We start from the raw sequence: 26,705 nt of genomic DNA on the forward strand, positions 1-26,705 counted from the left end.
ATTTTGAAACAGTGCACTAATGTTTAATGAGATTTATTACAATTAAAGAACAATAATTCAAGCATCATCGTCAAAAACAAGGAAGGACCAGAAAATCCCCAACCTGGCTATAAAGTTGTGCACTCTTGGCTTCATTTCTCTCTCCAAAGGGATTCCTGGATTCCAAAATACTGTCCACTTTTACAACTGATGGACAGGATGCATTGGAGGAAAATTAGTCATGACTAACTAAGTGGGTCTTATGAATAATTAAGAAATCTGGAACTAAGCTGTATTATTACATAGGAAGAATGGAACAAGAGTAGGGTTGTTGTAGACGGTTGGTGCAACTCTGAAGACTGTTCAGTAAATTAGAGATTTAAAATCTGCAATAGCCTTTTATGTCATTTGTAATAATATCTTGCTGTAACGGACCTTGTTCTTCAGATTATATCCACTCAGTTCAGATTTCTCTTTTATGGTTTTCCTCTTCAAAGGTTGGTTGGTTGTTTCTTTTTTCCCCTTTTTTATTCTTGTTCTTGCTTGTCTATCAACTTTTGAATTATTTGATACATGTGGACACTCTATTTTGTCTGTGATAGATTTTTAAGATAAATTAATATTGGAAATTAAAGGGATGAAATAACTGTGGTATATGTGAACACTTCTAGATTTGACCTTGATGGAAATTCTGTGGACATCAAAGTCCATTCTACCATCATCAGATCTGCCCCTCCATTGTTCTGCTAACATTCCTCTTTCTCTTATATAACTTTTCTGGATTTATCTTTCCTTTAACACCGGGGAAAGTTGAAACTGACACTATTTCCTGTGTATTGAGAAATACTGTACAATTGGGATATAAATTTTGTTTCTTCATATTTCTTCATTTTTTCCACACATAAGAAGTGGACAAAAGACCATTGAACATACCATCTTCCAAAGGAATGCGTCACATAATTGTAACATATGGCTATAGTATATTGTTATTGGCTATATAAACAACAGCAACTATTTTGTGAACATTACTATCAAATTCCACATATGGAGTGTTCCAGAAATAATGTTTGTTTGTTTGTTTGTTTATCAAACTTATTAACAGCCCATCTCCTTCATAGGGAGGCTCTTTATTCTTGTTCTTGCTTACTTCAAATAACTGTTTTAGGCACATAGATACATCAGTCTAAGCTTCTATGTCTTTATCTAGCGATAAATATAAATTGATGACTAAGTGGTGCTTTAGCTACTTCAAAAAATGCAGTAAATGACATAGATAAACATGCTGTGGTATTGTCCAAGGAAAATGTATAAAATTCAATTCTGTGCTCTTTTTCCTCAGATGTAATAATAATAATCTTCTTCAGATTAACAGAGTTGGATAGGACCTTGTAGGTTATCTCGTCCAACCCCTGCCCAAGCAGGAGACCCTACCTACACCATTTCTGACAAATGGCAGTCCAATCTCTTCTTGAAATCTTCCAGTGATGAAGCTCCCATAACCTCCAAAGGCAAGCTGTTCCATTGGTTAATTGTTCACACTGTCAGACAGTTTCCTCTTATTTCTAAGTTGAATCTCACCTTGATTCATTTCTATCCATTATTCCTTGTCTGGCCTACAGGTGCTTTAGAAAATAGCTTGACCTCTCTGTGGCAGCTCCTCAAATATTGGAATGCTGCTATCATGTCTCCCCTGGTCCTTTTCTTCACTAGACTAGCCAAGCCCAGTTCCTGTAACCATTCTTCATATGTTTCAGTCTCTAGTTATCTAATCATCCTGGTTGCTCTTCTCTGCACTTTCTCTAGAGTCTCAACATGTTTTATGGCTGGAGTTGGAAAATGGGATCTTTTCTGTTTTGACTTTTCTCCATCTCTCAAAGCACTGGGTTCAAGAGCCATCCAATGCAGCCAGTGTCCAATGCAACACTGATTCATATAATCTATCACTGTAAGATGTGTTCATGATCAATAACTCAGATAGCTTTAAAACAGGATTGAATAAATTCGTGGAGGACAGATTTACCTAGAGTTCAAAGACTAACAGGTACTGGTATACTTGCTGGCATCATGAGTTTAAATACAATTTTCAGAGAAAAAACACTGGGACAATGTCCATCTCCTGTATTCTGCATTCTGGAAGCATCTGGTTGGCCACTGTGAGAAACCAAATGCTGGATTAAGCTGTTTATCCTGATCAAAACAGGGCTATTCTTAGGCTCCAATGTGATGGCATCTAGATTTGTGAACATCTTTCCAAGCTTGCTTTCTGGAGGACATTTAAGACCTATTACTTTCTCCAGGCATTTTGTTGCAGTTTTAACTACAATCTCTTGAGACTTTTGCTGTTCCTTTTTTAAACACACGCTGCTCTGTAAAAGTTGTATATGGAGAAGCACGTAAACAACAGCATAAAAAGAACTATGAGGGGAGAGGCAAGGACAAAATGCCTTTCCTTGTTTTCTGCTCTGATTTGGCATAAAACTGAATAATCCTTTGGTTCCAACGCATTGCATTCTTCCAATTATACAATGATATTAATTGTGGTCTAAGTCTAATTGTGGTCTATAAGTCTAAGTGCTATTGCGGTTGTGTAATAAACTTGAATCATTATTTATTTAAAAACAACAATAACAATCTAAAACTAAGGAGAAATTTCCTGACAGTTAAAACAATTAATCAGTGGAACAACTTGCCTCCAGAGGTTGTAAATGCTCCAACACTGGAAGTGTTTAAGAAGAGATTGGATAACCATTTGTCTGATGGCAGGGGGTTGACTAGATGACCTCCAAAGTGTCTTCCAACTATTCTATTCTAAATATAAGTGGGAAGATTATTATCTCATTTTTACTTTGCTAGGAAATGAGGCTATCATAAAATGTCAATACATTTTGGAAAAAGTAACCTGTATGAGACAGTAGTAATTGTGGTATACATTTAGCTTTAATACTTGCATAGTGGTTTTCAATAAACAAAAGTAACACAGAGTGTTACTTTTAGAGAGTAGAGTAATATCAAAAGCTGATAATATTGGCATCTTAATGAAGTAGGATAAGAATAATATCCTAAAACAATAATCAGAATAAATTAGCTGTGAAGAAATAAAATCTATCTGAACAAACCAAGGTTAATATTTAAAAATCATTTTGTGGAAGATGAAACACTCATTGTAATTTCTCTCTGGAGCAGGGGATACCTAAGAGCACTTGTTGCTACCAATACAGGTTTATTAATTCTCAGATGTTGATAGAATATATTATTTTAAAAGGCATCTTGTAATCTTTAGAGAGAGGTAATGGCTCAGCTTTCTGGAGGTGTGAGTGTTTGTGTCAGCAAGTGCTGCTATCTCTTTTATTTCATTTTGATGGCCCTGGGGAGGAGCCTTGATTTAATTCCATGGGACATATGAAGGAGCTCAGGATACCTCTCAACATTTTGAAATCATGGAGGTGGAATCACTCAAAAGACCTCCCACCCCCCAAAAAAAGCCTCTTGAGAGCTTGAGTGTTTTTGCCGCTTTTGTCTGATTGCTTTGGAAATTATTTTAGATTTAGATAGTTCTTTATTACTTTTGTAGCTGACAACCACACCGCCAGCAGCAATGGCAACCAGCAAATGAAGTCGTCCTACAAGAAAAGAAAACAATCACAATCCTCTAATCCAGTGATGGCACTGAGTGCCCAAAGCGCACGCGCACACACACACATAGCCAAAATGCAACATGCAAGCGCGCCCCATGCATGCGGGTACCTCCCTTATGTGCACACGTGTGCCTTTGTGCATGTGCCTCACACATGCACACCCCCCACGCATGTGTGGCAGAGATCTGAAGACCAGCTGGCTGGCGGGAAACATGCGCACATCGTGGCGGAGCTGAACTGGGATGATGGCGTGCATGCAGAGGGCGCTCTGCGTGCCACCTCTGGCACGCCTGCCACAGGCTCGCCACCACTGCTCTAATCTGCGCACAAGCAATTTCCTTGATTCAGAATCTTGTGTGGACAAGAATTTTCCCAAGGGATATTGAAAGTGTAGGCATGGATGTCAGCTTTAAAATTAAGCTGTCACATTTCATGGAAGTGGGGTGGAGGAGTTGAAAAGTTCAAGGTTATTCTGTTATGTCATATTAAGAAATTCCAGTTGCAGTTAATTGGTTCTCATGATTTATGAAGTGTAGAAGTGGGCGGAGAGAAGGTGGATTCTGTGTAACGTTTGGGAAATTGCCTTAGACATACCAGATCTGTTTCTAAATAAATCAGTTGGAGAGAAAATGTCTCGGATTGATTGATATCATGGATGCTTTCTGGATGCCTTATAATGGACTTCATGTGTGCATCATATTTCACTGTCACACAGGTGCCTTCTTACTTTTGTGCCACTATAAGCAGGAAGCATGGAGTAACGTGATGAGCTTTAAATGTAGAGGCACAGTACACATATGTTTTGTAGTGCTTCACTGCACATTCTTTCCATGCTTCATTCTACAAGAGAGATGGGGAAATCAGTGTTTGGAAGATAACTGCTTCCCATTAGTAATCCCATATATGCTTTTTCAAAAGGCAACAGGACTTTCTTGTTTTTCTTTGAAAATGATTTGCTTCTCATTTAAGAAGTAGTTCTGAATACTGGATGAGAAGCAGTATTCTAGTATTTAAGGGTGGAGGGTCAACTTATTTTTCAAAGCACAAGAAAGCAGGGCAAGAAACAATGAATGGAAACTAATTAAGGAGAAACTTCCTGACAGTGAAAACAATTAGCCAGTGGAAGAGTTTACCTTCAGGAGTTGTGAGTGCTTCATCACTGGATTCATCACTTTTAAGAAGAGATTGGACAGCCACTTGTCTGAAATGGTGTAGGATCTCCTGCTTGAGCAGAGGTTGGATTAGAAGACCTCCAAATTCCCTTCCAGCTGCATTCTGATGGTTCTTCAAGGAAAAACAAAGAAAGTCAAAGACCAAGCACCTTTGGGACAAACCATAATCTGGATGACTGAGAATCTCCATAGACATTTCCATTGGTAATGAGACAACAGCATCTCTACTGAAAAAGACATATGATGGTATTTTAATACAGAAAATAAGGGAGGCTGCAGAACATTTTCCCCAGGATTGTAAAGATAAAAGGGATCTTTATTGTGTTATATATACACACACACACACACACACACACACACACACTTTAGCCATCTCCTAACTAAATATATGCAGTATCACATTCTTTTTTTAAAATATTTTATTGATATTCCAAAATTTAAAAACATAAAATAAAACTATATCCATTGTTATCAACATCAAGACATCTTTCACATTTCCTTATAATTTTTCAATATATGATTACTTATTCCATTGCCATTACATCTTGCTCTTGTTACAAATCAATATATTTCATCTTACACTTCAATCTTTTCTATAACATATATACATATTTACATACTTCCTCATTCTTTTCCTAATTGACATTTTCTTTTCTTTTTATTTCTAAACCACTCATTCATTCTACTTGTTAGAATTTATTCAAGGTCCTTTTTGTTTTGGGCATTTCTCAGTCATGTTTTCATTCATCAACTTTCTTTCTGAGTGTGAAAGAAAGCAGGACGATTTCTCTCCCTAGCCACCTCACGATTTACCTGGGTGTATTCTAAGAAGATCAACTTGTGGTAAGAAAGATACACAAGCAATTGGAAGAAACATTTCCACAAGAGAGATGAAAAGTTACACTAAGTAGCAGGCATTAATATTGATCCACGCTAGGCACAGAAAACTTGCTTGGGGATACCAGACCTTCTGAATGCATGAGGATATGTGGGAACTCAAGATTTTGCCAACATAAGACTCACAAATCAAATAAGAACAAACTTTCTTGTCATACTTCCAGTATTTCCGCTTCTAGGCTCAGTCAATGTTAAACTTTTTTTGCATGCTTTGAACAGTCCTGGCTTGGGTCCCAACTGGTAAGGCCTACAAGCTCAAAGGTGCATGAAAGGAGAAGGCAAACAAGATTTCACTGAACATGTCAAGGACTTAATCAAAGGCTTAGTCCTCAAAGTGGGTGACAGGTCAGGTAGAGGCACTTTTTGTTTCTCGGTGTTTGCTTTTGAACTGGTTTGCACGCTCCTTGGTCTGTTTCAGTATCCTAAAATCTTGAGACACCTTCTTTGTTTCCCTTCTCAAATTTCCTTCATCAACAGAGAAAGAAAAAAAAGATTTGTGTGACTCGGACCCATATCAATAATGCTCTAAGACTAGGTGGGTTAAAATATGAAATCTCAAATGAGTCTTCAATAACCAATATTTTGAGAAAAAAATTCCTTTCCAGACAGCTTTTACACTGAGAACTAATTGAGACACTAATGAAGAGCATGAATGGAAATTTATGGCACAAGGTAGGGTCCTTGGGAGAAAAAGCAGGTTGGAAATGAATGCACCACTAAGGCGGAACTGTGATCCTGCTTAGTTAGGAAGAGACATTTTCTTGTAAAGTGAGCATTGCTTCGAGGAAAACCTGTGAAGACTTATGAATGCAGAACTGGAAGATTCTTCTGCCATAAGTTATCTATGGCCCATTAGTATTATTTTCTCCATGCAAATATGTACAGCTAGTTGAGCCAAACTCATATCCATTGCATTATATACTCATAAACAAAAAAAAGGTGTCAGCATTCCAGAAAACCTCCACTCCAAACAAATAACTCTGAGACAGACATGCTCTTCAAAGTTCTTCTATTAGAGTAGTACCCTGGCACATCTGGGAAACCTCAAATCTGAAAGTCCCGGATTTCCTTGCAATAAGTAAAAACTACAAATCCACCCCCTGCACCCCTCCCTCATTGCACCACAGGCCCCAATCATCATCCGTCCCAGCTTGAGACTCCTCTCAACCAGGTGCAGAAATAACATGACCTTGACTTAGAAGAAGAATGCTATTATGTCTAACCACACACCCACTTCAAGAAATTCCCCCCTTCCATTTTCCCAGGCTCAAGAATGTGACAGTGTGGAAACGCCTGGTACTAATATGGCTTCCAAAGCTGACAATAGGTAGGAGAGGAGTTCCCATCCTCTCCTAAAGGACGAGGGAGTGAAATAAAATATTTCCTGGGTAAAGTTCAGCATCTAGGGATTCTTCAGCACCACTCCCAGTTCCACAGTCTTACAAGGATTGGGATTCTTCAGCACAGCACACAAGGGGGTAGCCAAGATTGATTGAGGTGAGAACTCTACAGTATTAAGAATGTGGGTGAATGAACCTTTATCTATTAAAAAAAAACTAAGAAAAAGGAAAATCAGCAGAGAACTGGGGTAATAATGCCTCTGTATAGCTGAATGTCTATCTCGAGGGAGCACTGGATTCTGCTGTAATTAATTTCAAATTATGAACAGTCAGACAGGAGGTGTGGAAAGTTCATCACTCTTATGCTACTTCAGTTAAAATAGAAAGTGGGAACTTGCAGTTTGCTAGATGTTCCAAAATTGTAACTCTTTGCTACTCAAACCTGCATAGTTAAAAGTAGAAACTGACTCTTGGTGACTTCTGGAAAAAACTACCTTTTGATATTACTCTTAGGCCCACTAGTTATCTGATGGAATATTCTTCCAAATACAGTAGAACCTCTGGTCACGAACACTTCTGACCACAACCAAATCGGGTTCCAATAAAAAAATTAACAATTTTTTTTTTCACGGTCAATTTTCCGTTCCACGCCATTTTTTTTTTTTTTTGCAAGTGACAAATTTCCAAAATTAGGTCTGGGTCATGACCAAATCAGGTTGCGACCAAAGTTATGGCACGAATTATGGCTGTGACTTATGTAGCTAATTTAAGTTTTTTTTGGAAAATGCAATATTTTTAGAGCCCAATTAGATTTTCACGAAGAGTGGAAATGGGAGTCCTACTGTTTCTGGCTACACGATAAGGGTAGTCTTTGACTTTCGACCGCAACTGAGCCCAGTATTTATGTTGCTAATTAAGAAATTTGTTAAGTGAGTTTTGCTCCATTCTACGACTTTTCTTGCCACATTGGTTAATCACTGCAATCACGTCAATTGTTCAGTTAGAAATAGGGTTATTAAGTGATTTGGGTTTCCCTTTTGACTTTGCTTGCCAGAAGGTCACAAACAAACCTGACCCCAGAACACTGCAAATGCCATAAATACGAATCGGTTGTCAAGCATCAGAATGTAAATCATGTAATCACAGGGATGCTGCAAGGGTCACAAGTGTGAAAAATGGTTATGAGTCACTTTTTTCAGCAACATTGTTAACGTCCAACAGTCATTAAAAAAAACTATTGTTAAATCAGAGATTACCTCTCTGTAGAGATTCTCAGGTCATGGTTGTCCCAAAGGTGCTTTTTCTGGAGGCAACTGGATTGTCTCGTTTTTTTTTCTTTGAAGACCTTTTGCTTCTCATCCAAGAAGCTTCTTCAGCTCTTCCATTCCCCACAGTCCTGCCAGAGTTGAAGAAGCTTCTTGGATGAGAAGCGAAAGGTCTTCAAAAAAGAAAAAAAACAAGAAAGTCCAGTTGCCTCCAGAAAAAAGCACCTTTGGAACAACCATGACCTGGATGCGATTCCTTTCCCAAACCCCCAAAACTTTAACCTTAGACTGTCTAGTATTGACCTCACCCCTTTCCTAAGAGGTCTGTAGGGGGTGTCCATAAGCACACCAATGTGCCGACCGTCCCTGTCCTATTGTTTCTTTTTATTTTTCTTATATGTATCCATGTATTCATAACTATGTTTCTACTTATACCTATTATCTTGTAAGCAAATAAAATAAATAAATAAATAAAATGAAATGACTCAGAATCTCCACCGACAGGAGATGGATTGTGTTGTAGATGGATTTGGGATGTCGAAGACTACCTGCGTTTATTGCACGTATTGCCTACATTCATTTAATCCTGGTTTATTAGCAGAGCGGCACGAACCTGCAAAACGCCAGGCAGCCAGCCAGCTTTTGGCTTTTCACCTCAGCCAGCAGGGAAACCCAGGGAGGCTGTGTACAACCCAGCCGACCTTCTCGCCTGTGCGCGCCGTTCCACGTTTTTGCAGCCGCCCGTCTCAAAAAACGCCCGTCCGAGCCTAAAAGCCCCAGAACCAGAACGCGGAGCGTTATAACCGTTGCGCGCCAACCCGGTGAGTTGCTCGCAAGCGACGCGACGCTCCTCTCAGGGCGCGGACGGCGGATTCCCTAACACGTGCACCAGTCCTTAAACCAAGGTAGCCGCATGTTCCCAACGGGGTGTGAGTGTGTGTGTGTGTGTGTGTGGGGGGGTTGAGTGTAGAAGGAGCTGAGCCTTAAGAGATTTTTTTTTTCCTTTGCAAAAAAAGAAAGAAAAAGAAAAAAGCGCTTGGCTCTCGGCATTCACTAGTGGGAGCTGCAGAGGGCACGAATCCAGCAGCGCTCCTTCTCTCTCTCTCTCTCTCTCTCTCTTTCTTTTCTCTCTCTCTCTCTCTCTCTCTGCTCCGGAGTCCGGGAGCAGCTTCTGAGAGGAAGAGAAGCCAGAAGCGGCGCAGAGAAAGAGGTGCCGAGACAAGCTCAAAGAGCCAGGAGAGGAGGGCAAAACAAAAAACAAAAAAACCAGCCTGCTCGCTCTTGCCACTATCTCTCCCTTTTGCTGGCCACCGAGCGGCGTGGGGTGGAGAAGCCCGGGCGGCTCGGGAAAACTTTTATCAGTGCCTCGGACTTGCAAGTGAGTTTCGGGCGCTCGGCTTGTTGGTGCGGCGGCGGGACGAAACTCGCCACAGCGTCCGTTCCCTTGGCGCGGTGCGCGGCGCCTTTGGGAATGGCTGCTTCCCCCGTTCCTTCTGCCTTCCAGTCTCTCTCCCCCATTAGCTCAGTGGGGGGCTTTGGCATGGGCAGCTGGGGGAAGGGGGGAAGAGGCCGGCTTCTCTCGGGGGCCGGATTTAGGTGCGCGTTGTGGGAAAGGGGCAGGGAGGAGGAGGAGACCCTCTTGAGTGTGGGAGGCGAGGGGGTTGCGGGGGAAAGTCAGCCCCTTCGGCTTGGGAGAGAGAGGTAGGAGCGCCGACCCAGAAGCTCCGCAAGGTCGAGAATCGCCAGAGTTTAGGCGGTGAGTAAAACGTGAGGGGCGGTAGATCGAAAGCCCTTCTTTAGACGGGAGGGGGAAGCAAGGGTGGGGGGCTAGGTAGAGACGGCGCGGAAAGTTTGGTGGACGTTGCTAAGAAGTGAGACTGAAGTTCCAGAATCACGTGGAGACAGACGTGAAAGAGCTGGAGTGCGGGTTGGGGAAAGAGCCGCTTATTCTTTTATCCTTTGCGAGTGGATCAAAGACGAATTTCACGGGTGCCGGTGTAGGGTGTAATAGAATAGAATACAATTCTTTATTGGCCAAGTGTGATGGGACCCACAAGGAATTTGTCTTTGGGGCATATGCATCAAGAATCATAAGATACAACACTTGGTGATAGTCCCAGGTTACTAATAAGCAATCGAATCATACTTGGGAACAAATAAAACAATATAAATTGTAGAGAGACAAGCAGTCATAAGTGGGAAGAGGTAGGTAGTAGGAAGGATGAGAAGAATAATAGTAACGCAAACTTAGTAAATAGCAACAGAGTAGTCAATGCCTGGAATGCACTACCCCAACTCTGTTGTTACATCCTCTAACCCCCAATCCTTTAACCTCAAACTATCCACTACTGACCTCATCCCATTCCTAAGAGATGTATACGGGGCATGCAATAAGTGCACCATTGTGCCTACTGTCCCTATCCTATTGTCCCCATTTATTTGTACCTATTTCCTGTATTCTTACTCATGTTTATACTTATATACCTATTATCTTGTAAGCAATTGACAAATCAAATCAAAATAAATAAATAAATAGTTTGACAGTGTTGAAGGAATTAGTTGTTTAGCAGAGTGATGGCATTCTGGAAAAAAATATCCGTATGTCTAGTTCTGGTGTGCAGTGTTCTATAGCGTTGTTTTGTGGGTAGAAGTTGAAACAGTTTATGTTCAGGATGTGAAGAGTCTGTAGATATTTTCACCGCTCTCTTTTTGACTCATGTAGTATACAGGTCCTCAATGGAAGGACATGTATGTACCATGAGATAAGATCATACACCAGAGTAATATACATGTGGCACAGAATATGACGTACAATTGGAAACGTTTGACTAGGTTCCCCCCAACTACTCATAAGGATTATTCTTTATATTATTCATGTTGTCTTGTATTCTTGTATGGACTGCACCAGTAGAGGCTAAACTGATTTTGTTGTATACATGATGTACGATGACAATAAAGCCTTTGAACTTTGGAGCACCCTAAATTGGGGGGAAAAGAGGGTTTGTTTTTTTTAATCAGTGGAAAGGAATAATCTACTGTCTCAGGGAATTCGACTTTTGAAATGGTATTGAAATGTACCCTTGGGTAGCGGAAAGCATCTCTTCCCACCCCTAACCCCCAACTGGCATAAGAGTACTTGATAAAAGTAAATTTTGGCATTATTTTACTCCAGTGGCCAATCACATGCAGAGGAGAAAATTAAAACTAGATAATTGACCGACAGTAACTCTCCATTCTGCAGTTTACATTGGAGCTTCATATTTTAAGAGAAAATTGCTTTTCTTGTTTCCTGAAGTTGACCAACAATATTACTGCCTTCATGTGATGTGCATATGTGTGTGTTACATGAATTTGAAAGATGGGCTGTCTGTGGGGTGGTGCATTTTTTAATGGCTTTTATTGTTTTGGAATTGTAATTTGTAAGACACAGAGCCTATGGGAGTGGGCAACTATGTTGCTTTTAAATAAACAAGGCTTAAGAAGTTTCAGGAGAAGCAAGCTGCATCCTGCAGGTTGGACCTGTGATACTAATAGGTTGCGATGTGTATGGAAGGTGTAGTTTTGCTTAAGGAGAAGAAAGATTAAAAAAAAATACACATGCTGGATAAACCAGTACTGTAAACTTCAACTGTACTTGCAATTTAACAGCAGTTAAATCAGGAGTGCCACATTTCAAAGTTACAGTTAGAGGAATCGAACAGCTGCTGTCTTGCAGGTATGTGGAATGGCATGGGACCCACAAGTTTTGCAAAGTGAAGAGAGGAAATTGGTCACAGCTTATTAGGAAAGATAAAATAAACCACCAGGAATGCTTTACTGATCATTCTTCATCTGGATTTTATATTAGTTGCATCTGCTGATACAGGTGTTCTGCTTCACCCTTCTCTGTTATTTTCAGCATCTGGTAAAATGAACGAGTACTTTTCCAACAACCTGTAAAATCCAAGGCATTGTGCTTTCATTGTTTAATTCCCCCCTCCAAGGAGCAGAGTGAAATTTAAATTCATATCTTCCAAGCATCTTTGGCTTTTGGAGAACATCAGTGACTGCTCTTTCTGGGGTTAAACATCAGTTGGGAGAACTAAACTGTTCTTGAATGATTGTTTTGAGTACAAGGGAGTGAATGACTTCATATTCATAATTTCACAGTGATGAATCTGTGAGATGAAGCCGCGAGAGGAACATCTTAAAATTGCCATAAGTAGCTACAAATAAACTGGTACGTGTTTTTTTTTGTTTTTTTTAAATAGAGCTGTGCCTGGAGAAGATCTCTTTGCTTATTGATATTTAAAAGAGGAGCTGTGACTCGCTGGTAAAAGAACAGAAATTTCAAGTTTAATCTGTCAAGTTTCCAAACAAAAGGTAACAAAAGGGCAAAAATGTGACTTGGACCTGGGAAAGCCCCTGGTCTAAAGGACAGTGGTGGGAAACATGAACCCAATTTATCCTGAATCGATTTCTGGTGTTCAACTTGCCAAAGTGCTATAAGAGTGTTCTGTGTTTATAAGGGCAAAAGTGTTATTTTAAAATCTTTTAAAAGTCCTATTTGTTTAAATTCCACATGTGTTTTCCAGAACACTTTCTAACATACAGAAAAAAAAATAAAAAGGTGGAGATTTTTGTGGAAATCGCTGGAAAAGTTCTTTTTCATTGCTGACCCAATAGGTTTATAGAAAGTTTCTAACTAGTGTAATGCTAGAACAGATATATTAGAATAGCATGCATGGTTTGAGATTGTCTTTGTATAAAGTACAAAATAACCATCATTTGATTTCTGAAGAGTTTATATTGCAATAAACATAGAAATCTTGTTGAAGTTTGATCTGCTCAAGATTGCTATTTTCTTGTTGCTGTTGCTTCTGGAAGGGCATTAATCCAGATATTTGGGGAAGCAAATAAAATTTCTTTCTAATGGTATATAAGTTCAGCTGATGAGACAAGAGAATGAGACTATATATAAGTGATTGCGTAGTGTGTAATCCAATTATACATGGTTGCCCAGGGATTCTATAAGAGCCAGCATGATCTTTACTCTTTAAAAAGTTGATCATATCTGTTGTTTGGGAACTCATAAGTATTTAAATGGAAGAGTACTTCCATATGGAGGACCCTGAATCTCAGGCCCCCTAACCAGTGCAATATGCCATATTTTCATTCCGGTGATTCTTTTAGTTGGAGAAAAATAAAGTTAACAAGGGGGCAGATGTCATAATCTTGATTGTCCATTACCTTTTATACATGAGACAAGGTGATTGCACAATATAAGCCACGCCTGGTAACATCTCGCACATTGCAAATTTCTGGTTTCTCATTGATTTACCACACCTTCTGACTCACAGGTTCAGATAAATAAAGATATAATACAGATATAAAATAGTATCACTGATCCCTGGTGGTGTACTGATTAGAATGCAGTATTGCAGGCTAACTTTGCCTGGAGTTCGGGCCTGATGATGCTCAAGGTTGACTCCGCCTCCCATCTGTCTGAGATTGGTAAAATGAGGACCCAGATGGTTGGGAGAAATATGCTGACATTGTAAACCACCCAGAAAGTGCTGTAAAGCACTAGGGGGCAGTATGCAAGTCTAAGTGCTGTTTCTGTTGCTAGTGCTATAACTCACCTTTCAGTAAATGTGGCCCAGTGTAATTCTGAAATGAAATCCATGTAGATGAATGCTTATGTTGCATTGTAAGGATATGGGAATACACAACTTGATTCATTTCTCCCCATGAATGAAATAGGGATGGGAAAAGGAAACTAGTACTGTTGGATACAATTTTCAAAATCCACACCTGCCCTTATATAGAAATAACTACTTTAATACATTTAAGGTAAAATACACAATATCTCATTGGTCAGCATGGTAGTTTTCTTGGTTTTATGTAGCAGATATTGAAATATTCTAAACTGTTAATACTGACACGCTATAATTTAGTCATTTTATAATAGACTATTTGTTCTAAAAAAACAAATAGTTTTTTCATTTATTTAGTGTCATTTATCATATCTATGGAGATTCTCAATCATCCAAGTCATGGTTGTCCCAAAGGTATTTTCTCAAAAGACAACTGGACTTTCCTGTTGTTGTTTTTCCTGGAAAACATTTTGCTTCTCATCTAAGAAGCTTCTTCAGAACTGAAGATGAGAAGTGAAATATTTTCAATGGAAAAAACCCAAGAGGCCGGTTTCCTTTGGGAAAGCACCTTGTGGCATTTATCACTTCACAGAAAACTTCACGAAGGCATATGAAATATGCATGAGTTCTGAAACCCATGTTTTTGTAAAGGCAGTTGAATGGCAATTTCTAATAGATTTTATAGAATGAGTTCAATCATAGGGGCATGATGGCTCAGTGATTAAAGATACTGAGCTTGTCAGCTGGAAGGCTGACAGCCTGAGTTTGAGACCCAAGCTCTGCGTGTTGGGGTGAGTTTCCATCCTTGCCTCAGCTTCTGTCCACTTAGTTTGAAAGTATGCAAATGTGAGTAGATAAATAGATACCACTTCAGTGGGAAGGTAACAGTGGTCTGTGCACTTCAGTGTATAGTCATGCTGGCCAAATGAACTTTGGACAATGCTGGGCCCCTTGGCTAAGAAATGGAGATGAGCACCAGCCCTTAGAATCAGACACAACTGAACAGAAGAAACCTTTATGGTTTAGGTTCCATATGGACCTTCTAATTCTGAACTATTGATAGAAGGATGTCTCATCTGTGACTTACTGTGATAGAATCTGTTGGAATGGCTGGAGATTGGATTGTCTCAGTGATAGCACTCAGTCTTCTATTGCGAGATGAGATTTCTGCTTACCTTACCTTTGTTGACCAGTTCATCAATGGCAAAAAGTTGAAGCAGCCAATCAAAAGTTACAATGAGAACATTCATGAGGCTTGCAATAGGCTACGACTCCACAAAAATATTGAACTTTACTATTGTATAAGAAACAGCCAGAATGAGACAGCGTTTCTTTGAAGAAGAAACACATTGTATGTCCTTGCAGTTGACTTTAAGCAGAATCACATTTCTTATCTTCCTGGTTTTGTATTCATTTCACTGATATCTCTGATTTGGTAAGATTAACTGGACATGGGACTACCTGTATGTTGTGAGTACAGTTCTCCATGATTCGAAGGATGAATATTATATTTTGCTGGAAAGCAATGTTATATATTATTTACAGGTGAAATGTGAATATCGTTTTCATTAAAATTGAATGTTCTAGTATGTCAAATACTGTATGTACAGAGCTCAGGAAGGAAGGAAAATAATCTAATAGCTGATAAAAATTCTGGAATTTTCAAATTTTTCGTATGTTACTTTTTGTGTGTGCAGATAATAAAGTTACTCAGAATACTAAAAAGTGGCTAAACTCATTAAATATTTTATTAAAGGAATAAATTGTTATATATCATAGATTTTATATCTGATATAATTTCTACTTTACTGGAGTGTAACCAAGTATAAAAATGTCTGGCAAAAGAGGAATGGAATAGCCCGATGCAATCAATATGGTAGTAGGTTAGCCTCTACTTCCCTATGTATGCATTGGTACAGTTTCAAACAGCAAAAGGTTACATATAATCAGCCTGCATGTGAAAATCCAAATACTGGGAGAATATGTATATTATGTTTGTTACAACAAATTATATAACATGGAAGAAAACATTCTAGATCTTACTAGGTGAAAATTTGATACATATAACAGGAACAAATGGATTTCTGCACATTTATACTTGGGCAACAGTTGGGATGAAATTTCAGTTTTTACAATTTTCATGACCTTGCTGACTTCAATCTAAGATTTTGATATTATACAGCAGGGGCGTCCAACTTGATTTCATTGAGGGCCGTATCAGGGTTGTGTTTGTTCTCTGGGGGGGGTATGTGTGGCCAGGGTGAGCATGGCCAGCTTGACATCACTTGCATTGGTGCCTGTGGTGACCTGAGCACTCTGCCAGCGAAAACGGGCTCCCGAGCTCTGTTTCTGGCTGTGACAGCCTCCTGTAATCCTCTGCCAGTGAAAATGGAGCTTGGGCATCCCTCCTGAGCTCCATTTTTGCTAGCAGAGGGACTGGGCTGGTCCCTCGCTGTTTCCAGGGTGGCCCCATGGGCCACATCTAAGTTCCCTGTGGGCTTGATTTGGTCTTCAGGCCTTTACTTTGACTTCTCCCCTGTTATACAGGGTTGTGCTAAGAGATGATGCAGTTACAAATAGTGGTTTGTTTGTTGTAACAGTTCAGTACCTAGTTTATTTATTCAGAATTTAGTCCCATCTAGTTCTAAATTAATGTATATATAGATTAAAGACATCATGAAACAACTATTTTCAGTTATACACAAATCTAAATACTATTGAGAATGTCCAGACCATCTGTAATTTTATTATTTTGTTCCTTAGAATCACCATTAGAAAAGAAATGAGACGCAAACTGAATAAGCAAAATAAATCTCTATAGTAGTTTTGACTCCATGGGCCTTTGGGACTAATTCAGTTGTTTCTGAATTATTTCCTTGCTTACAGCTTGGTTCATTTTCATTTTTCAGTGCATAATTAAAAGCAGAAGATGGAACAATCTCTTCCTAACAAGGAAAACTTGCGCATATTTCTTAATACAGGAAATCCAGATGTATTTCAGTATAATCTAGATGGGGTGAAGGAGCACAGCCCTGTTTCTATTAAGTGATCAGCTGTTTTCCTGACTGCTCCAATTTCCAATCCTTTTCTAAAAGGGATTAACCAGCACAGTGTATTTTCTGTCATTCACCTGTTTGGTTCCTTTTGGATTCATCTTGTAGCCTCTGAGAAACTATCTATATATTCCTATTTTACAAAGGTGGTTCTTTACTTGAAGGCCTTCCAGAGGACATTGTTTTGAAACTATCCTCCTTCTGAGGAACTTTTGAATTCAACCCATAAGAAGGACATTTGTCATCAACCATGATCATCTTAACAGATTCTCTACTTAAACCAAGATGTCTGAATCATGGTTTTAAGAAATGGGTGGGGAACATGGAAGGGTCTAGGATAATTCAGTGCAGGCAACTTGCTGCAGCCAACTTGCCGCGGAACAGGAGTTACATCATTGTTGAAGAAATGGTGGAATAGAATCATTAAGGAAACTGCAAAAGGACGTACAAAATAAAATGTGAACGACAAAAATCAAAATAATGTTAAAATTACTTTAAATAATTAAATTGAACTGTTGAATTGTTCCGTGGTGAATTGTCCCATGGCAAGTTGGGCATGGTGAGTTGTCCCATTCTGACATGAAAGATGCCATATGCAAAACAATTTTCAGCTGATTTAAGACAAATATTTAAAAATTCAGACAGCATTAAAATAAGGTTCTGAGTTACTGAAGGCACACATGAAATATCTTTCAACCTTCATATGCATAGCTTCTTTAAATGTAATTTTGATAAATTTTATGCTATACATAGTTACCTTTCTGAATCAGGAGCACACAGACTTTACCTAGGTTAAGATGCTAGGTGTTAACTGAAGCGAACATCATGTTTTTGGCTTAAGGAGAAAGATGCCCAGGGGTGGGATTCAAAAATCCCAGCAAGCACTTCCCTGTCCAGTTGTTGAGTAGGAGTGGGAGAACTTCTGGGAGGGCCATTTTTTGCCTTCCTAAAGGTCCGGAGGCTTTCCTGGAGGCTCTCCGGAAGCCATGAACAGGCCTGTTTCTGGATTTCCAGTACTTCCGGGAGGGCCGTTTTTCACTTTCCCAAGAGTCCGGAGGCTTTTCTCGGGCCTATGGGAGGGCAAAAAGTCTCCTCCAGGCACTGAAGGCCCTCCGGAAGCCAGAAACTGGCCAGTTTCCGGACTTCCAGTTCTTCTAGAAGGCCCATTCCCCACTCCCTGACCCTCTGTGCGGACCCTGCACTTACCTGCATCAATAATGGGCTTCATGGAGACTCTTGGGAGGGGCAGGCCTGGGTGGGAGGGGCCAGTCGGTCAGTTCAAATACTGGTTCAGCAAGCCAGATGCAAATTTAACATCCGGTGAACTGGTCTGAACCAGTAGAATACCACCCCTGAAGATATGCCCTTAAGTTTGCTTATGTAGAGTAAAATTTAGAAATGCACAATTGTTATAATTATTTATGACCCATCTTAATGAAACTGAAATTAAAATAAATAAGCACCTGGACATCTGATTGAGCTGACCCATACTGATAAGTTGCTTAATAATCTATAGTAGCATATGTTAGGGTGATGCTTGAATTTACTAATTTATATCTACATTTCAATTTAAAATATAAATTAGAATATGCCATGCAAATGTGTCTTCTTTTGCTCTTTCTTCCTGTCTCTTTTTAAGTGAAAGGCACTATTTCATGAAATTGTATAAATGTATACGTTATTTTGATTAAAATTGAAAAGCAGGAAATATAAACTGAGTCATCTGTACATGTTATTAGAGGAATAGTGGGCTGCATATCCCATGAATTGCTTTGGCTACATTTAATGACCAGTGCTTCCTAACTAGAATGGGGAAGAATAGGCAGGGGTGGGATTCTACTGGTTCGGAATGGTTTGCCGCACCTCAGCTGTTTTAGTCCCAGGGGCTGCAATAGGTTAGTAAATGGGCTTTTTAAAATGTAGAGCATGTGTGCGCGGTCTCCAAAGCAGTTGTTACACCCGTTGAATCGCACTACTGAGAATAGGGCAATAAGATACCATCAAAACTGATTTTTCATTGAAAAAAAAAACCCATAGCATGGCAAGAAACTGATGCATTTCCAGCCTTCTCTTCAGTAACAAAAACGTGGCATAACTTTTGTTGACAGTCTTGAAGATAGGAGTGTGTGCTCTGTTGAAAGAACTATACTATAGTGATTAAGTTAAAAATATAAGGAATAAATTGGTGGTGTGGTGGCTCAGTAGTTAAGATGCTAGGTGTCAACTGAAGCGAACCTGGCTGAAGCCATCTTGTGCTGCTTCATAGTTGCCAGGAAGCCTAGGAGAAGAAAGAGAGGGGGAAAATAGATAGCCCAGCTAACAGTCAAAACAAGTTTTCCTGTGGGAACCAAGGTCCTTGTGACAGGTAGTGAGTGAAGGAGAGGAGCCTACCAACTGTATTCATTGGACAATGTGACTGGTGACACCTGGGGGGGGGGGATTTTACTCTTTTAATTAGGTGAAAACTGCGGCAATCTTTAGAGTTGGTTTTCACTGGCTGTGCCAATATGATGTATCCAATAAACATGTTCTTTGAGGAATCTACCTGCCCCGGAATTCTGCTTCCAATGAGTGTGTTAATCAGAATGCTGACACTGGTCTTATCAGCTGGAAACCTGACAGCCTAGGTTCGAACCAAAGATCCATGCAATAGGGTGGGCTCCTGCCAAACTAGGATTTTAAAGCATAAAAATTTCAAGAAGATAAATAGGTACCAATTTGATGGGAAGGTAACAGCGCTGTGTGATTTACCTATTAGACTTCAAAATGGAAGAAGAGACCATGAAGAGTACTATGATAGCCTGGGCGCAGAATTTTGGTTATAGCATAGACTTGGAAGAATGGGAGAAATTATGGAATGTAAATCACAAGCTAACAATATCTTCATCATACAAAGAAAACCTGTATAAAGTGTTTTACCAATGGTATCTGGCTCCAACGAAATTGGCAAAATTTTACCCCATTTTAAGTCCAAAATGCTGGAAATGCCAACTTGTTGACGGTACCTTCTACCATATGTGGTGGTTATGCCCTGAGGCATTCTGGATCAAAATCAAAAATTGGCTACGGGAGATTACGGGTTATCAAATTGAACTCAGACCAGAAACTTTCATCTTAAGAATCATCAAAGACCAACGTCCAAAAAAAGTAAAATATTTAATATTACATATTTTAACAGCTGCCAGAACAGCCTATGCACAAATGTAGAAAACTCCCAATACCCTCAGTGAAGAATTAGTGCACCAAAAAATAATGGAAAGCGCTGAAATGAATATGTTCACACTAAATTTGAAAGATAAAGAAGATTCTGAATATTTTTTAATTTGGCACAAATGGTACAATTAGATAACATATAGAAATAAGATGTGAAAACTAATTTGTAAGAGACCTCAAGAAAACGAATTGTATATACGTAGAGTATATAAGAATATAATTATGGATAAAGATATTAATTAGTTATTGGCAAATGTATATATAATGTATTAAGATTTATAAGATACATTTTTATAGATGTCAGAAATGCTGTTGAAAATATGATGATTTGCGCTGTAATGATGGAAATACAATAAAATATATATTTAAAAAAACAGGATTGTGTGATGTCATGCTGGCCACATGGCTACAGAAATGTCTTTGGAGAGCCCTGGCTCAATGCTCTTGAAACAGAGATGAACATTGCCCCCTCTAACCACCAACAACTAATGGAATAAAGTGTGCAGGATTGGCTTACTAAGAATAAAATATCTGGCCTGTATCATGGGAAACTTGCCAAATTTTGTGGGCAACTGGAAGAAGGAATCTTTTTCAGACACTGCGTAAGAAGTAATGAAATCTTTCATATGAAAGATTAATCCATATTATGCCAACCTGTAGTATTTGAGATGTTGAACTCATGTCTTCACTACAGGCCACGTTTCCTAGAAATTTGGCAAGTTGAGCCACATCTAGTGCGTCACTGGTTTATCTTTTGTGCTATTCTATATTGTGGCTTGTTTTATTTTGACTTAGCATTTTCCATGAACTGAGCTTTTCTTATTTGTAGATCATGCTTTATGATTAGGGCATGTATGAACCCAGCAAATAGTAAAATAAATGATGTCATAGCTCAGTCTATGAACCTGATAATTTTCAAATAAATTCCTCATAATACTTACGTCAACAAGACAGAATTTAGGGAAAGTTTGTATTTACAGTAGTTTGAATTGTTCTATTAATGACTTAATACTTTAATTGTTCTATTAATACTTTAATTGTTCTATTAATGACTTAGGGGATGCGGTGGCTCAGTGGCAGACACTGAGCTTGTTGATCAGAAAGGTCGGCAGTTCAGCAGTTCAAATCCCTAGTGCCATGTAATGAAGTGAGCTCCTGTTACTTGTCCCAGCTTCTTCCAACCTAACAGTTTGAAAGCACATAAAAATGCAAGTAGAAAAATAGGAACCACTTTGGTGGGAAGGTAACAGCATTCCGTGCACCTTCAGCATTTAGTCATGCCGGCCACATGACCACAGAGATATCTTTGGACAGTGCTGGCTCTTTGGCTTTGTAATGGAGATGAGCACCGCCCCCTAGAGCTGGAAACGACTAACACGTATGTGTGAGGGGAACATTTACCTTTTATTAATGACTTGGTAAACTTCAAATTGATTGCTAAATGAAATAAATAAATCTGTTTATTATGCAAAAGAGATAGTAGCTCTTTGAATGAAAAAAGAAAAGTAACGCACTATTTAAATTGCATACTTCAGCTCATGGATTTGAAGTTGTTGTGGAAATAATTGAATTATGCAAATGCTTGTGAGTTTATTCTCATCATTTCTGCTTTTCTTAACTTTCCATTTTCTTATAGACTTCTCTGTAATTGCTCAATTGTTTTGGAAATATTGTAAGTCATCCATGTCCTTAACTATAATGCCATTATGAGATATGGTAGTATCAGGTTGGAGATACTATTTAATTGTATGTTATACTAAACAAATAAAGTATAATGAGAGCACCCACTAAAGTGCCTTAAAACCTACCATAATAATTTCAGACAAAATTTAAAAGTTTTTGTTTTCCAAGTTTTTCCTAGTACTCCTGCTTAGTTTACCTGCTCAACAAGCTGTTTTAATGGGGAAGAATCGTGCAAATTGTTTTGAATACCAGAATATCAGGACATTGAAATTGTAGCAGTATAAAAATGAAGTTTTTGATGTAGGTTAATAAGCTGCTCTGTTTTTAATTATATTGTTGATACTATGAATTATAAATGGTGAAGGCATAAAATTTTAGTCTTGTTTCATGACTAAGGAGACCTTTGAATAATTGAATCACTGTCTGGGTGAGTTCATGGAGGAATATTTGTTGGAAAATGTGGTAATAGCCTGAACTCCAGTTTTCACAATTACATCATCCTTCTTCTCAATAATCCAGGTCAAATATACACGCTTAGAGCGTATACTGCTAAGGAAAGAGACTTTAAAAGCAAGCTTTGTATTTTGCTTCTTATGTTTGGATCCATTTGTGAGAATATACTTAAAACTTTTTGGATAGTGCAATTAGGCTTGAATGTGACTTTTGTTTAAAAATTTCAAAGAGATCAGAATGTGTGGGCTACAAGAGTCATACCCTGTGTGTTTTAGGAAAATATGGACCTCCCAACACTTAGGGAGACTTAGAATGATCTAGAATCAATGGTTGGCACTGACTCTTAAATGCAAGTATTCAGTGTTTGGACACATATGAGAAACACCAGCATAAGTCTGGCAAATGCATCTAGTTCTGTAAAATATAAACTATCAGTATGTAGGTTCAAACGTTCTTCCTTCTTTTTATGACAAGTAGCCAAAATACAGATGGTGTATTTTTTTGTCAAGTAAGACCTGATCTTCAAACAAACCTAAGCTAAAGCTTTTCCAGGTGAGTTGTGCTATCAAGCAAGGAGAGCAATGATCACTCCTTCAGACTGTGTTGATTAGAAGGACTTGTATCTTTAACTATTGTTATGCCATTTTTATGTGTAAGACATCCTGAGGTACCATGGTGAACATTTAATGATAAATAATAAAAACCATTAACATTCAAAGCCTAAAATGACAAATGGAGAAACATGTTCAGATAATGAAGAACTGGGAAAAGCCATATGGGAACAAAGTCTCAGGGGGAAGAGTGTCCCAAAAAATTTGTAACGTATGGTAAATCCATATAACTGGAGACTGTAGCGCAGGGGTGTCAAACTCAAGGCCCAGGGGCCAGATCCACCCCATGGGGGTCATCTGAAAACTGCAAAGAACCAGCCCAAGGTGCCTCTGCCAGTGAAAACAGAGCTTGTCTGGATCCTCCAAGCACCATTTTTGCTGGCAGAGGGCAGTAGGGGGCTGTCGCGGCTGAAAATGGAGCCTGGGGAGGCACACGTGGTCCCCCTGAACTCTGTTTTCAAGAGGCTGTCACGGCCGAAAATGGAACTCGCAAGCCCATTTTCTCTGGCTTAGCACACAGGCCCCCACAGATGCCCTCGACATGAGTAGTATTGAGCTGGCCATGCTTCCTGGCCCCCAAGGTCCAACACCCTTATGCTGCCCTCAATGAAATTGAGTTTGGCACCCCTGCTGTAGTGCAAGCTGAGACTGATTCTCAGCTTGTCTGTGAGAGATATTGTCAATATCTCTCACAGACAAGGAGACAATTTTTCCTCAAAGGCTTTGTCTCAAGTAGTTCAATACCTCAGATGCTTTATTTTCTGTTGGTTTTTTTTAGAGGAAGAACACACTCCCATAAGATCAACTTCTTGATCTTTGATTTTATATTCAAAGGTGAAATGAGGATGATTTCAGAGGATGACTTCTTGATGCTTTTTCACAGTTTAAAAAAGTTTATTCTCAGTTGAATCTTTTGTGAAAGAGGGATTAGATTTTGAATTGACAGATGGGGCCTACTATAGATGTAGAGGCAGGATCTTGTAATGGCAAAAGGCGTTTTATTTGTATTACATTTATACAACTGTCTGTTAACATCTTTTTTTGCTCTGGCTGACTCATGTAAGATATTAGCTGCTCAGATCACTGAGAACAATTGCTTTGCATAAACTCCTGGCTTAAGGATCTTGTCCAAAATGTTTTATATGTGAGGTTTGCATGCAGTCATGTAGTGCATGGATATATTATCTGAAAATTACATCAATTTTAAGTACGTCTCATAATTTCATTACTATATATTGTTTCTTCTAATTTATGGGTTTTTTTTGGTTATATTATGCTTGAGAGCCCCTTACAGAATTTGAAAAGCAGAAAATTAACAAAAGTTCATTATATAAAAGTTGTCTTCCAGTATGAAAGCTCAAATACCATGATAGGTAATAGGGAGAAAATACATGTTGGAAAATGATCTGATACTTACACAAATTATACATTGAAGACTCATAGCTTCCTTTTGGAAGGTTGTCCTGTAACTTAAGTCCTCTTTCTCATTCCAACAAATTAAACATTCATAGGTCACATGGTGAAAATTATCTTGTATTTCACAAATCCTACCAATTACAAAATAGAAACTGCTTTTAGAAAATAATGCTTATTTATAAACCAATGCACACATACAAGGAGAATGTGGAACTAAAACTTGAATTATGGATATTTAGCTAGTAAATTTTGATGGAGCAAGACAATATTTGAGGACTTTTCTTTCATTTGATGTCAACTAAAATGTCTAGAAATTGAGGTTCAGTTCACATATACTGCCCTAAGCCATACTATGATTTTGCTTCGATTTGGCTTTGAGTGATTCATAAATTTAACTACCGTGTTTCTCACATAATAAGGCCGGGCCTTATTTTTTTGAGCCCGAAAAACGGCTAGGCCGTCTTTTCGGGGTAACTAATTTCCCCTTTCATCCTCATCTAGAGCGCCCGCTGGCAGCCTCGCCACCAGCCGCTCCTAACGGGCGATCATGGCGAAGCGCAGAGAGCTCCCTACTCCCACCAAACACCTTTGCTGCAGACCCAAGACCTTTGGCACCTGCCTCTGTTGCTTTCCCTTCTGCCCATTCCGCTGCCGTTTGGAGTGCCGTTGGAGCTGCTGCCGCCGTTTGGAGCTGCCTCTGCCGTTTGGAGCCGCCGCTGTTTGAAGCTGCCGCTTCCGCGTTTGGAGCACTACCGCTGTTTGAAGCACCACCGCCACTCCAAACACGGCGGCAGCTCCAAACACGAAGCGGCAGCTCCAAGCGTGACGGTGGCACTCCAAGCGGCGGCGGTGGCTCCAGCGGCAGAGGCAGCTCCAAACACAGAAGCGGAGCCACCGCCGCCATTTGGAGCTGCGCCGCTGTTTGGAGTGCCGTGGAGCTGCCTCTGCCGTTTGGAGCTGCCTCTGCCGCTTGGAGAGCCGCCGTTTGAAGCTGCCGCTTCGCGTTTGGAGCACTACCGCTGTTTGAAGCACCACCGCCACTCCAACACGGCAGCAGCTCCAAACGCGGAAGCGGCAGCTCAAACGTGACGGCGGCACTCAACGGCGGCGGTGGCTCCAACGGCAGAGGCAGCTCCAAACACGGAAGCGGAGCCACCGCCGCCATTTGGAGCTGCCGCCGCTGTTTGGAGTGCCGTTGGAGCTGCCTCTGCCGTTTGGAGCTGCCTCTGCCGTTTGGAGCCGCCGCCGCCGTTTGAAGCTGCCGCTTCCGCGTTTGGAGCACTACCGCTGTTTGAAGCACCACCGCCACTCCAAACACGGCGGCAGCTCCAACGCTGAGCGGCAGCTCCAAGCGTGACGGCGCACTCAACGGCGGCGGTGGCTCCAACGGCAGAGGCAGCTCAAACACGGAAGCGGAGCCACCGCCGCCCGTTTGGAGCTGCCGCCGCCTTGGAGTGCCGCCGTCACGTTGGAGCTGCCGCTTCGCATTTTGAGCACTACCGCTGTTTGAAGCACCACCACCACTCCAAACACGGCAGCAGCTCCAAACGCGAAGCGGCAGCTCCAAACGTGACGGCGGCACTCCAAACGACGGCGGCAGCTCCAAATGGCGGTGGTGGCTCGCTCCGTGTTTGGAGCTGCCTCTGCCGCTTGGAGCCGCCGCCGCCGTTGGAGTGCCGCCGTCACGCTTGGAGCTGCCGCTTCCGTGTTTGAGCTGCCGCCGTGTTTGAGCGGCGTGGTGCTCCAAACAGCTGTGTAGTGCTCAAACGCCGAAGCGGCAGCTTCAAACGGCGGCGGCGGCTCCAAACGGCAGAGGCAGCTCCAAACGGCAGAGGCAGCTCCAACGGCACTCCAAACGGCGGTGGTAGCTCCAACGGCACTCCAAATGGTAAGTCCCCCCACCCTTCCCCCTATTTTGCATGTTTTAAACTAGGCCTAAATTTGGGGAGGGGCTTAATTTGATTTTATGCCTAGAAAACATGCTGGGTCTTCCTATTGGTGGAGGCCGTATTGTTGGAGAAACACGGTATATTTTATTAAGTTTACTGCTTTGTGTGAATACAGTTCATGTTACCATAATACACACATTAAACCAACCAGCTGTATCCTGGATAATATTGATACATATATCTATAATTCTGAGAAGAAATAAACTTAAAAAAATTAACTTATGGTTTTTATAAACTCTTATTTTTAGAAGAGACTGGATTCCATGACAATATCAGCATCAAAGAGTGCTTCAAATACAACTTTAAAGTTACACTTTTTCCTTTCTTCTTTTATATTGTGACATTTTCAATTAACTATAAGATCTTCTCTTCAGGGATTTTTTTTTTAAAAAAGAGTATTATG

General features: G+C 40.1%; 1 protein-coding gene across 3 annotated transcripts in view; it reads left to right on the plus strand.

The window, feature by feature from the left end:
• Positions 1–8,907: 8,907 nt before the first annotated feature.
• Positions 8,908–26,705, plus strand: part of BMPR1B (bone morphogenetic protein receptor type 1B) — a 213,377-nt gene continuing 195,579 nt past the window's right edge. Inside the window, exons 1-2 of one of the 3 annotated variants that reach the window (XM_087962877.1) lie at positions 9,359–9,666; positions 12,539–12,650. The gene's annotated coding sequence lies outside the window, so the exon portion shown is untranslated. Of the gene's footprint in view, positions 9,194–9,358; positions 9,667–12,538; positions 12,651–26,705 lie in introns of those variants that run through there. The other 2 variants (XM_087962878.1, XM_087962876.1) reach the window with 2 other exon arrangements.

Source organism: Notechis scutatus, chromosome 4, assembly GCF_049901735.1.
Source record: "Notechis scutatus isolate UNSWTSFEM ecotype Mainland chromosome 4, rNotScu1.2, whole genome shotgun sequence".
Lineage (NCBI taxonomy): Eukaryota > Metazoa > Chordata > Lepidosauria > Squamata > Elapidae > Notechis > Notechis scutatus.